The sequence below is a fragment of the Solanum verrucosum genome, unplaced genomic scaffold (genome assembly GCF_900185275.1).
Source record: "Solanum verrucosum unplaced genomic scaffold, falcon-dt-bn FXZP01000094.1, whole genome shotgun sequence".
NCBI lineage: Eukaryota > Viridiplantae > Streptophyta > Magnoliopsida > Solanales > Solanaceae > Solanum > Solanum verrucosum.
In genome coordinates, this window is record NW_026019970.1 from 3780073 (window position 1) to 3793609 (window position 13537).

Below are 13537 nucleotides of genomic sequence, written 5' to 3' on the forward strand. Positions count from 1 at the left end.
CCTTTAAATACTTACCATATAATGAAATGTGACATTCTTTTTGGGACTGATCAAAAAGGAAATGGTGCCACATAAAATGGGACGGAGGGAGTAATATTTTCCGTCAAAGGGGGTCATCCGAACCCCCAGAATGTATGTTGGCTCCGCTCCTGACTATACATCCCTACTCATAACCTTAGAATTGAAAGTAAGGTATGATTACCATACGAATAACTCTCTCTTGTCCCTATTGATTTTTGTCTATTACTTCCGGAAAGAAAATGTCAATTACGTGCGACTAATAACCAATTACGAATCCTGGATTATCTGACTCAACCAAATCATGACTTTTTAATCCATCACAATTATCACGTATTTCCTTCAAAGATCAAAGAAAAAGAGACTACTAAGACCAAGCAACAATTCTGGATATCCTTTTGGTGAAAAATCAAAGTTGAAATTTAAACTAAAAGGACAGATTAGAATAATACCTTCTTTTTTTTTTTCCTTTGTAGGTTAGAATAATACTTGACTAATAATAAATCACATATACACGTCTCTAAAATCAGACCAATTCGACTGAAAACCAAAAAAAAAAAAGTAGACTAAAGAAAATTCATAAATACGATGTCATTTGATTATTACTATATCATTTCTTAGTAGACTAATTCAAACCGTTCATGACTTTTCTTATATTTCCAGTACGGTTATTACTAGCATAACACTTGTGCCAAAAAAAATTGCTATATATATATAAACAAACATTTAAACTGCAAACAAAAATATACTCTACCCAAAATATATCATAAGGAAAAAAAGAGTATTGTCACGGCAATTTCTCTAATTTTTTGCATAACGAACAAGTAAAAGTTACTGAGCATTGTTCATGGCGGAATCAAGTTATGCAACTATAGCTAATTATCCAATTGCTGTAATCGGATCTCAATATTGCACGCCGAACCAGGTTGATGTTGTTATATCTAGGAAGGTGAAAACACTTAGATATGGAGAATTTATTGTTTCAGATATGAATGGAAACTTTGTGTTCAAAGTTAAAGGCACATCTTTTGGATGGCATGATAAGAGAGTTATTCTTGATGCTGCAGACAATCCCTTGATCACTCTCAAACAAAAGGTACATAGTAATTGTCTTTTTAGAAGGTTAATTTGAGACATCTCTCTATATTATAATTTTTAAAATTAATAATAGATAGGTTACAAAAAAAAATGTTATAAAGAAATCATAATAAAGGAGGGAAAGTTCATGTTATAAGTTTTTTTGCCCACCAATGTCTGGAATTTGTAATAGAGTTTCAATTAAATTCAGATCGCTCACTATCGAATCCATTTGGGGATGACACTCTCAACAAAATTTTCTTCATATTTATGGCTCAAATCCGAGACCTCTAATTAAGGATGGAGCAATTCCAGCTCCACAACTTATGTTAGTTAAAACTACAAGTCAAACCTTAAGGAAGATATATCTGAAATTATTTTTAATTTTTTTTCATTCTATATATATCGATCGTAATAGGTTATATCTAATCATAGCCTTGTACGTGCCACGCACTAACATGATAAATACTCTTCATGTCAAACTTGTATGATAACCTGAAAATTAAAGTAATTAATAACCAAGTATAAATTGTTTAATACTTTAATTATAAATGGTGTGAATTCTTTTTTAACATTATCCGTCTGTATAACTTAAACATCTAAAGGTTTAAGAACTAGATATCTTGCATTATAAATAAATTTCAATTTGTAAAACCAAATTAGTCATTATCTACTCCTCCATGTGTCCTTAATTACTTGTCCACTTTTTCTTTTTTAGTTGTTTTTAATTACTTGTCTATTTTGACAAATCAAGAAAGGACAATTACTTTTTTTACCTATTATACCCTTAATAATTATTTTCTTAATAGGTGTGTCAACTCAAAAATGGATAAATAATTAGGGACAAAGAGAGTAATACTTATCATAATATTTTAAGTGCTAAATGGCCAGAAAATTAAAAAAACTATAATATTTTTTTTTAATTTAAAAATAAACTAATGTTCTTTCCATTTTATAGTTAAAATGTATTAAAATTAAAAGGATAAAATATTTAAAAAGGTAAAATATTACTTATAATAACTTCACAAGTGCTGTCAATTAATTTTTGTATAGATGTTGACTGAGCATTCGAGATGGAATGCATTTAAAGGAGAAAGCACAGATGAGAAAGACTTTTTATTTACTATAAAGACAACATCTATATTTCAATTGAAGACCAAATTGGCTGTTTTCTTAGCAAATAACAATTCTAAGGAGAAGAATTGCGATTATCTGATTAAGGGAAATTGGTGATAGATCATGTGTAATATATGCTGGAGATTCTTCTACCATAGTTGCTCAGGTTAGCTATCGTTGATTTTACTTTATATTTGTTACTCTCTCTTATCTTAGTTTGATTTGACATTGAATTTAAGAAATAAGGGGAGATTTTTGAATATTATGGTGTTAAAATAAAGACGTGTGTAGTCCTCTAAGTCTTGTAGTCTTAAGTTTATCATATAGAATGCTGAAATTAAAAAAACTTACTAAATATAGAAAAAAACACTATTTTTAAGCCAAAAAGAAAAATAAGACACATAATTTCATTTTTGATATAGTAAAATGAAAAATTTTCATCATATTTATTTTTTAAAATTAAGTGAGTAAAACTAATATTATTTTGAGAATAATGTGTATTAGTAATGTGTGGAATAGTAATGCTGACATTATTTCTTATATTTTGTTTGATTTAATATATTAAAAATAACAAGTCTTGCATAAGTTCTATAAAAAAAATACTTGTTTACAAAAATATCTTCTACACTCATTAGCTTTGAGAAATGAAAAATGTTTTGACAGAGATTTGAGAGATGTTATATTATTAATCAAGTTAATGCATGTGTTGAAACCTTTTGTATTACTAATATATAAAATTTCATGGTATTAGCTAGTAATATACACCTCAATACATAATAGAATACTGTATAACTAATACAAGTATTATTTATACATTATCTAAAAATATACCAAATAAGGTACTAATAATACACAAAGCTAATGTATGCATTATTTTTTCTAATACACTCTACCAAACGACCCCTTGAAGACAAGTGTTAATAATTCATCAACACAAGAATTTTGAACTTCAAAGACATGAAATTAAATTTCTATAAAATTGATATTCAAACTCACACGAAAAAAGAACTATTTTGACTCTCGTACTCAAAATTTCACCGATACGATTTGTAAATAGAATCATACATAGTAATTCTTTTATCACACAATTTTCATTCTTGATTGAAAATGGTGAATTAATAAACATATTATATTATACTTACACTATATTGTATATTGTTGTGAATGACTTATTGCAGATGCATAAGAAAATTACTGCTAAAAGTTTATTGATTGGAAAAGACAATTTTATGGTGACAATGTATCCAAATATTGATCAAGCCTTCATCGTCTCATTAATAGTAATGCTTGATGCTATCAATGCAGTCAACGATGCTGCTGTTATAGGTGCCGCTGCCGGTTTAGGTGTTGCTATTGGTGCTGGTTTCTAGGAACTCAAAAGTGTTTATTTTGTAAAATAATATTTTTTTCGTTCATTTTATGTAATATCGTTTGACTTACTATAATGTCTAAGGAAAAAAAAAGAATGATATTTGAAAATTTGTGGTCTTAAACAATTCTTAGATATTTGTACGATTGTAAATCATTTCATTAAAAGTAAAAATGAGAATTTTAAACTTAAATTATTTCCACTTATAATTAGATGATACTCCCTCTGTCCCGACTTATTTTCTTTTTTAGTCAGTCCAAAAAAGAATGACACATTTCTATATTAAGTAACAATTCAACTATAAAATGTGTATTTTACCCTTAATGAAATGATTTACCGCCACACAAATTTTTATCATTCATTTTGGACCACGAGTTTTAAAAGTCTTCCATTCTTTCTTAAACTCCGCGTCGAGTCAAACTACCTCACATAAAATAGAACGGAGGGAGTATTCTATTTAGGACCAACTAAAAAAAAAAAAGTCACACAGACTGAATTGTGATTGGCTCACCTGGTAGAAACTGAAACGCCATCTCAAAATGAGAGAAGATACTTCTCGCAACTCCACTTGTAGTAGGATCTACATGGTGCAGTAAGTTGATTTTGGTGAGCAGTCCAATTCGTCATATATTACCTTCTCTATACCTAATGAAATTGTTGAAAATTAATTTCAAGCTCATTTACCCAATGCGTAGATTTTGATCAAATTTAAAATTTTAAAATTTAAATTTGTTTCCAATACTTATTTGATTGTCTCGGAAACTGTATCATTCATCTCTGATATCATAAATCACATATTAAGGCTACATAAGAGGTCTTTTAGAGGAGAGTGTCACGGACTTAGAGTCTTACTAAAGCTCCGCGCGGCACTTGACAACTTACTCACGAATCTTTCACGATCTTGTAAGCTCAAGTAAGCCCTTTAAAACTAAGATCGCTAAGAGAATGAAAAGGAAGACTTAGAAAGAACAAAAAGAGTTTTGGAAGAAGGCTTTTGTATTAGCTTTGGAAGATTGCTTTACACTTGGATGGTTGGATTCTTGGTTGGTGCCTTGCAAATGAGGGGCACCTCTATTTATACTACCTCCTAGGGACTAAAATGTAATTAATATTTACTTTACAAGTCCCTAAATTATTTACACTTTGGTCCCTCCCTAGAATCTTCTACTAATTCTAGGAAATTCTAAAGCTTTCCAAGAAAATATCTAGTCCCTCTTCTAGAATTCTCTACACATTCTAGAGAATTCTTTCTTGGAAACTATCTAGGACCTTCCATTGCCTTCTAAGTTATTCTAGAGAATTCTAGGGAATTCTCTAACCTTCTTGAATAATCTAAAGGGTTCTAGAGTCTTCCGGAAACCTCTCCACAACTCTAGGCCCTTCCGCCCCTATCCGGACGCCAAATTTAACTGTGATGTGGCGGGACGTGACAAGAGGGACCATATTTCTCAAAACTACCGAACGGGTGCATGTGTCACGACCCCAGACTACCTCCTAGTCATAACACAATGTTTAGAGTTAGAAATAACCCCAATCTAACAGTTGATATTGACATAAGTCATGAGCAACTACATATAAACATGAATAAGAGCTAAAATGACTAAATACCCGTTTAAATTGCTTAAAAAAAGTAATTTTTAAGTAAAAAAATAAAAAGTCAAACTTAAATAATTTTTAAGTCAAAAAATAAAAAGTAGGCAGAGACCTACTTTTGGTTTTTAATTTTTTTAAAGTCATTTTAAAGTTATTTTAAATATTTTTTAACTTTGTCAAACACTCTCTAACTTATTTTAAGTTATTTTATATTTGCCAAATACTTCCACAAGTCAAAAACTGACTTCAAAGTAGGTTTGACCAACTTTTAAGTCAATCTAAACGTCCGCTAAGTGGAAGCATATATAATTAATTATATGGAATAAGCTAGTTTAATACATTACTAAACAAATTTCTGTATACAACAACTTTAATATGAAAAGAGACTGGAACTAAGTAGAGTGAATACAACAACTCTAAGGGATCGTTTGGCGTGAGGGATAAAAATAAATAGATTTGAAATTAAAACAATAGTCCATGATAAAGTTTTGGTGTCTTGTTTGCTTGCCATGTTTTAGATAACTTATCCCACCATATATACTATAGTGATGAGATAAGTTATCCCAAGATACCTAATCCTGGAATAATTATTCCTGGGATAAATTGTTCCCAACCAAACGACCCCTAACTTACTAACTATGAAGTCTCTACTAATATTGACTATTAGGTAGCCGGGACATGACCCCCTTGCTTCCCTTAATCAATACTTGTGAACACAAATAAAATACTGGAACAATGTACTGACTTGAGTCCTCAAAATAAGAGAAATCATCACCTGCTGGCTGGAAGCTGAGATTCGATTAACTAGGATCCTCATAGTAAGGACTTAGATCTGCATCACATGAAAAATAAGGTAGAGGAAGTATGCGATCGATACTTTGTATGTATTGAATATGTGAGATATGCACTATAAACTGATATGTTGAACATGATCAATATATATTAGATACTGAAGTGAATATAAAACTGATATATGTATATATATAAACTAATGCAATGACCAAGTAAGAAACATGCAACTGATCAATATTGAACTAAAATAAATTGAATACAATGTGACTACAAGATATTAACTTGATCAAACTTAAACTAAAATAAATTGAATACAATGTGACTACAAGATATGAACTTGAAACGTGGGAAATATTATTAAGTAAGATATAATCATGTGAGCTAAATATGAAGTTCGATGTATAATCTCCATCGAAAAGGGCTCAATATAACTTGCCATGGTATAAAGGGTTGATATGATCTTACGTGGTACCACTAAGCTGATAATATGTACTAACAAGTGCTACATGGACCTACAGTGATATGTATTTCTGGAAATTAGGAATTGCTATTAAAGATTTCAATAGACGTTGATTGTGAGCCTTCATCCCTAAAATCAGCTTGGTGCTAAGTAAATCTCCTGACCGAGTTTATGTTGATAGTTTGATAATATTGATAATAATGGTGATATTGAATAGCTCATGAATACCGTGTCATGACCTAGACCATCGTGAGTGGAACCCACACTTACCCTCCAGTGGGAGAACCAACTACCAACACAAATCTTAACCTAACACCATTTTTATAAAACAAGTTCATCATGATAAATAGAAATACAATTTAGAAACAACTAGAATTGAGTTACCATTAACTCAATCAATAGTCAAGACAATTTAGACAACTAAAGAATTGAGTCCCCATAAACTCAACTCGATAGTTAAAACAATTGCGCGTAAATAAACCCCTAAGAACTAAAAGTCGTGGCTCCAAAACTCTAATGTCTAAAATAAAGGGATGCAACCCCAAAGCTTAAAGAATAAAGAATAGTCTAACAGTGTCTTAATCTAGAGAAGATGGACAAGAAAAGTATAGGAATCCACGGTAGTCTGGAAGAATAACTCACCCTTGAATTCGAAGTCAGACGTCCCTTAACCGAGGTCTTGGCTCAGCCACCGGAAGATGTTATGTACTCAACAAAGAAAGAACATGTGCAATATCAGTACAAAAACCATAATGTAATGGTAGGATCACACGGCCAGTTCAAAATATGATTGTAAGCAATTTACCACAGTATAGTAATACAAAAAAAGACATAACAATTATCAATTCATATAGACTCCCAGTCACCCATCATAAAACAACGAATATATGGATGTATGTCCCAAGTGATCACAAATGCAAATTACCGGTCCTCTCATGGAACCAAAACCATATACTTAGTCCTCTCATGGAAATCAAACTCAATCTATTAGTGTACCGTCATGGTACCCGATCCATCCTACCAGTGTGGTACCCGACTAGACCATATATGAATATCCCCATACCAAGCGTGGTACCGATCGAGCTACCGTTAGTATATACCAGGCGTGGTATCTGAGCCAACCATAGGAATATTTTGTACTAGTTGTGGTACCTAAGCCAACCATCAAATACATAAAATCATGCACAAATCACAAACATCATGAACAACAACACTTGAAACCACAAATCACATAATTAGTTCATTAAATGAGATTATCAACATGTGCTTCCTTATGTTTTCACTAACATGCATTGTAAAAATTATACTATAAAGCATTAGACATGTATAGATACATAATCCAGGAAACATACAACCATCACCTATCCCGAATCAAGCCTTTTAGAAATTCTGAAGAACTTGAGGTTTCCCTTTTTGAAGTGCATTGGCTTGTTCCTTGTCTAAACCAATAAATAAATTCACTAATCAATCAACAATGGTCTATTAATACCCGGATTATAACAAAATCTTAACCCTAGGCCAATTCATGATCATACTCCTCAACTTAGGACTTTTTCCACCTTGAAATATATGTCAAAACCCTCCCCTAAGAGTAATATCTTTGATTCTAAGGCTTAAAAATCAATGTACAAGGCTTGGGAGTAACATTCTTACCTTACCGATGAATTCCTTGGGAAATTGAGTGCAAACAACTCTAAATCCCCCCTTCCAAGTCCAAGAACAAAAGTGTAGAAAATATGAGGTTTTGGAGCTATTTTGACATACAATCCTGTTTTTCCCCGCTATAGCAAAACTTACCCCGCTATAGCTGTCATAATATGCCCACTATAGTGGATACCTCCTTCCATAGCGGACTATGCAAATTTCAGAGATTTGAAAATTCCATTTTTCAAAATAGACCTCCTCCTCTTGGAAATACTTGTACCCTCAACTTGTGATTCCACCTCTGACCCAACATCCTCTTCAACCTCCACCACAACCTTTTTCTCAACATAATTCTAGGGTAGGGTGGGGTCACCTGCCTTGGCCCAGCCACTTCCCGAGATCCACCCCTAGCGGGTGTTTACCTCTCTCTGCCCCTTCCCTGCCCCCTTACTCTGCCTCACCTTTTCACTTCCTCGTCCACCACTGGAACTGGTACCTTAAATCCATTACCTCTTGTATAAACCATTTTCAGAAGAGTGAATAAGGTTGGATACCAATTTAGATCACGAGATACTAATTGGAATCAAGTTATAACACGAAATAAAGAAGAGAGAAGAGAAATTTCCTAAATTCATGTAGTCTCTTAAAGAAATGTACAAATGCCTTCGTATCATTTTGCAAAACTCTACTACACCTATTTTGGAACAACGAGATCAACAAACCTAGGGATATGATACCAACTTTGTCACGATCCTGACCAAATGTGAATGACATCGAAACTTATCCCCAGTAGGAGAACCAACTAATTACTAACATGTAGTCCATTAAACAATAGAAATAAATATTTTTAATACCAAAAACATCTTCATTAGAAATAAAATCAAAGTCTTAAAACAACCGTAGAAAAACCCATTAAAAATTGAAAGTCGTGTACCAAACTATGCATAGTCTAGAGTAAGAGGATACAACCCCAAAACAAAAAAGCAAATCTAAAGAGTCTGAGTTTGAACGGAAGGACTAAGAGATAAAGAGGAATCCATGAAAGCTTGGGAAAAATAGCTCACCTTTGGACTCGGTTAGCATTGGAATCACAGTTGAGGTTGCAAAGTAGCTGCCTGAATATGCCCAATACTCAACAAAGAAAGAGAAAGTGTAGTATGAGTATATAACCACTGTGTAATGGTAGGATTGCCGGCTAGCTCTAAATGTATGAATTTAAACACAAAACTAAATCATAGTACAATCAAGACAACATATACATCAACTAAGTCATCAATAAACCAAGTCTCTCAGCCACCAATCCCAATTTAACAATTACATGAAGCATGTCCCACATGATCACAAACGTGCTGGTTCACTCAAGGAACTAACATACAATAGAACAGCCAAACATGTACCATGTGTAATACCCGAGCCAACCATTAGTAATTTGTACTGGCATGGCACCATACCACCTATGATACCTGAGCCAATCGTTATACGTACTAGACGTGGTATTCGAGCCAACCATGGGAATATAATGTACTAAGTGAGGTACCTGAGCCAACCATTAGTCACACTAACACAATTACAATCATTATGAAATACAACAACACTTGTAAATACAAGTAAACAAATCACATTCGTTGCATGAGATTGTCAATAATTTATCATTTCACATTCAACCCTTATGTTTTTCCCAACATGCATCATACAAGTTTCACTATAGAGATAGGTAACATGCATACATACATAAACTTGGAAAAAACAACAACAATCACCTACCCCGAATCAAGCCTTGGAAGCTCTATTGAACTTGAGTCTTCCCCTTGTTATGAATCATGGCTTGTTCTAGGTCTATGAAAAACAATATAACATATAATTAAACCAACATGTCCTAATTATTCCAAAATTATAACTTAATCCTAACCCAGACCATTCTCATGATCATATAACCCCAAACTAGGGTTTCTCCACCATTTATTCAACCAAAACCCTCTCGTAAGGCAATTACCAAACTAAAAGAGTAATTAACTTACCTTTACGATGATCATAGTGAAAAATAGAGAAAATTCACCCATGTTACCCTTTCCCTTCCCAAAATGTGTTTGCAGAAATACGGAGTAGTTTGGGGGAAATTTCATCATAAATTGTGAATTACCCCACTATAGCAGCCCCAACCCACTATAACAGCATGACCATAGCGGGATCACTAGCTATAGAGGAAATTAATTCACTAGCTATAGTGGTGTGACACCCGTTGTGGCAGCTTGCATGGGACAGAAACTAGGAAATCCTTCCAAAAGTCCCTATTTCGCAACTCACCTTTGAATATAATCTTGATGTTCTAAACTAACTCATTCACACCAAGTTTGATATCGAGAGTTCTACTCACTCAAATTGGATTTCAAAAGATCCCTACGGACTACTTAATTTCTTAGATAATAGAAAAACCAACTCAAGCTTAGGCATTTTACCCATTTTTCCCCATATTCCTCTAGACCTCACCTTCCTAAGATTTTGTCTAAGACTGGCCTAACCCAAAATTTTTAACTCTCTATTCCAAAATGTTTCATACCCAATTTCTTTTGCTATTGATTTATCATAGTGACCGAAGGATCATTACATTCCCACTTTAGATAGTACAAATGCTTTTCCCATATAGAATTATTGTTGAGGCATTCCATTATCACAATAATAGCATATTCCCTACTCCATGTAATAATCACATGGGTAATGCATCCCACAATTAGTTGATTGACATAATCGATCCTCTTTTGTCATTTTTCTTCAGAAACTACCCTTTTCAGAATAGTAGTATTATCACTAGGAGGAGAAATAAAAGTGTATATCCTCAAAACATGAGACTCAAATGTACGAAGTTATCAATCCATTTTAGCCTTGAAATAAAAGTGTATATCCTCAAAACATGAGACTGAAATGCACTAAGTTATCAACTCATTCTAGCCTTGAGTCCATGTGAAAATTCTTCCATCAATAATAACTCCACATGAAAGTAACACATCGATAAGGATTTAGATATAAATTTTTCATCATCATATCAAAGACGAGGCATAGTTGATAGAAATAGAAAAACACACGTGTTGTGATCCTTATCATAAGGCTCAACTCTATAGAACGACAAAGAAGAGTAACAATCCTAATATGTCATAGCCTCTTAATTATAGATGTAGTGTGCTTTACACCCATAATCAAGAATCTTCTAGACATGAATTCATAGACTTCCTAGAAAAATTGAACCTAGTACTCCAATACCAAATTTATCATGTCTCGAGCCTAGATCCGAGGTGGAAGTGATACTCAATGCCTTAAATTGATGAAGAAAGAGATTCCTTTCACAAACTTTTATTTAATAAAAATGTAATATCTAATAAAATGAAAAGATTTATCAGGTTTACATTATGAACATTCTAAACTTGTCCACATGAAGTTTGGTAGGGAATGGGGTGACACACGCAGTTCCCACATGACAATATCTAGGGGTCTAGCATGTTGTAGTTGTGGCTCCATGGATGGATGAGATTTGAAAGAAGGGGATATTCTCAAGGTTAGTTATTGGGCCGATAATGATTGTAGAGGAGAATGTTTTATTCTAAAGATTTACTTAAATGAAGTCTCCAGTTTTCTATGGAGGCACTTATGAGTTCATTATTGACAGTCATGAGAGGGTCCATAAGATGGGAGAAGTGGAGCGATATGAGGTGGAGTTTTTCACCTTCTAGCTGCTATGAGATGCTAAGTTATGGTGACAGACATTTGTTGAGTGTAGGCCCATTAGTGTTCTTTCATTGACCTAGACACAGTTCTATTCCATATATTTTGAGAAATATGTTTCTTATGCTATGCAAGATTGGAAGGTTGATGAATTTACCAGCATTGAGAAGGGGAATTTATTTGTTACAACCTATAAGGCTAGCTTTCACTCTCCGTACATGTATTTTTTCAGTTACTACTTGATCTAAGGTGTATTTATGCATTCAAACAACATATTTTACATGTATTTTAGCTTTGTTAGATTTTTTTTAGGCTAAACACAACAAGAAAAAACCCATGTGATGGATTGAAATGCAAAGCGAAGTAATTTAGGTTAAAACAAAGGAAAAATAGCTCTAGAAAGGGCAATGAGATAAGTCTCGCATTGCACTTGTCTTGAAACTAAACTTACGAGACTCAAAAAAATAATGCCAAACTTGAGATGGGCTCCCCAATGCAAGGTTTGGATCCTCGTGATTCCCTTCGTGCCGCGACCTTCTGGTCTACAGGATTGGATTTGACTCGGTCAATCCAAAGTCCAACCATGATTAGGATTTCGACATTAATATATATATATATATATATATATATATATATATATATATATATATATATATTGATGATGTTTTTAAAGGGTAAGAATATTAGATTAGATTAAATTTTAGGACTTTGAATTAGAGAGTAGAATTTATTGTTCTTAGTTTCTTGGGTTTACTTTACAGTTTTAGATTATTATTTTGGGACAAACAGATTCGTTTGCAAGTGCTTCTTTAATTAAATGTTTCTCTTTTTTCTTTTACATGCATATTTTTCAGTAGTTCAAATTATTGTAATTGCTATTTTACACTAGTTATGAGTAGCTAAATTCATAACTACGATTATAGAACTAAAGTTAGCGATGATGATAATAAATGTCCTACAATAAAATATTCGTTCATAAATGGGTGATCGTTGTGTATTAAGTTCTTTTGATAGTTAACATTTTATGTAAAGATGATTGATAACCATTAATAAAGAAACGCTCATGTATTTTGACCTGCTTGGCAAGGATATGGTGCTACTAATCATCATCTGATAACTTGAGATAGAGATAAGATACATAACTTGAGACTTTTGACAGATGAATACATTAATTTGACACCTAAGTGTCTGAGAAGGACTTAGGGTGATATTCTCTTAATTTGGCTAAGCAGCTTTAGGAGACTTATAGATCCATCATTTTTACACAATGAACATACCTGAATGAATGAATATTAAAGTGTTTATTGGGATTTCGATATCTGAAGAATTGTAACTCTAGTTCGTCTTCTTGATAAAAATCTAAGTAGTTTAAGTAGTTAGTAGATTATAATCAAACTCCCTCCTCCCCCCTCCCCCCAATTTTCCAATTATAGTTAATTTCGTGAATCTCAAAAGCAAATTATAAGCAAACGCTGGGATTCGACCTCAAACTAGCTGAGTTAGTGTATTTTGCATAGCCTATTTTAATCTTATAAAAATGTTATGATTTGGGCAACATCAAAATTTTAACATCGTTTCCAAGGAGTGTAGTTTAGAGTTTTATAATTTTTAGAAATTCATTAGGTAGGTATTATTTTCCTTTTAAAATTCATTAGGTAGGTATTAACGCTTGAATGTTTCCATAGTTTATGACTGATACTAGGAATCAAGGATCTCCCTTGATTCCAATTGACCCGGAAATCAGAGAAAATATT

General features: G+C 32.8%; 1 pseudogene; it reads left to right on the top strand.

Annotated features, from left to right (window-relative positions):
- Positions 1-779: 779 nt before the first annotated feature.
- LOC125817179 (protein LURP-one-related 10-like) lies at positions 780-3581 on the top strand (annotated as a pseudogene).
- The last annotated feature ends 9956 nt before the right edge of the window (positions 3582-13537 follow it).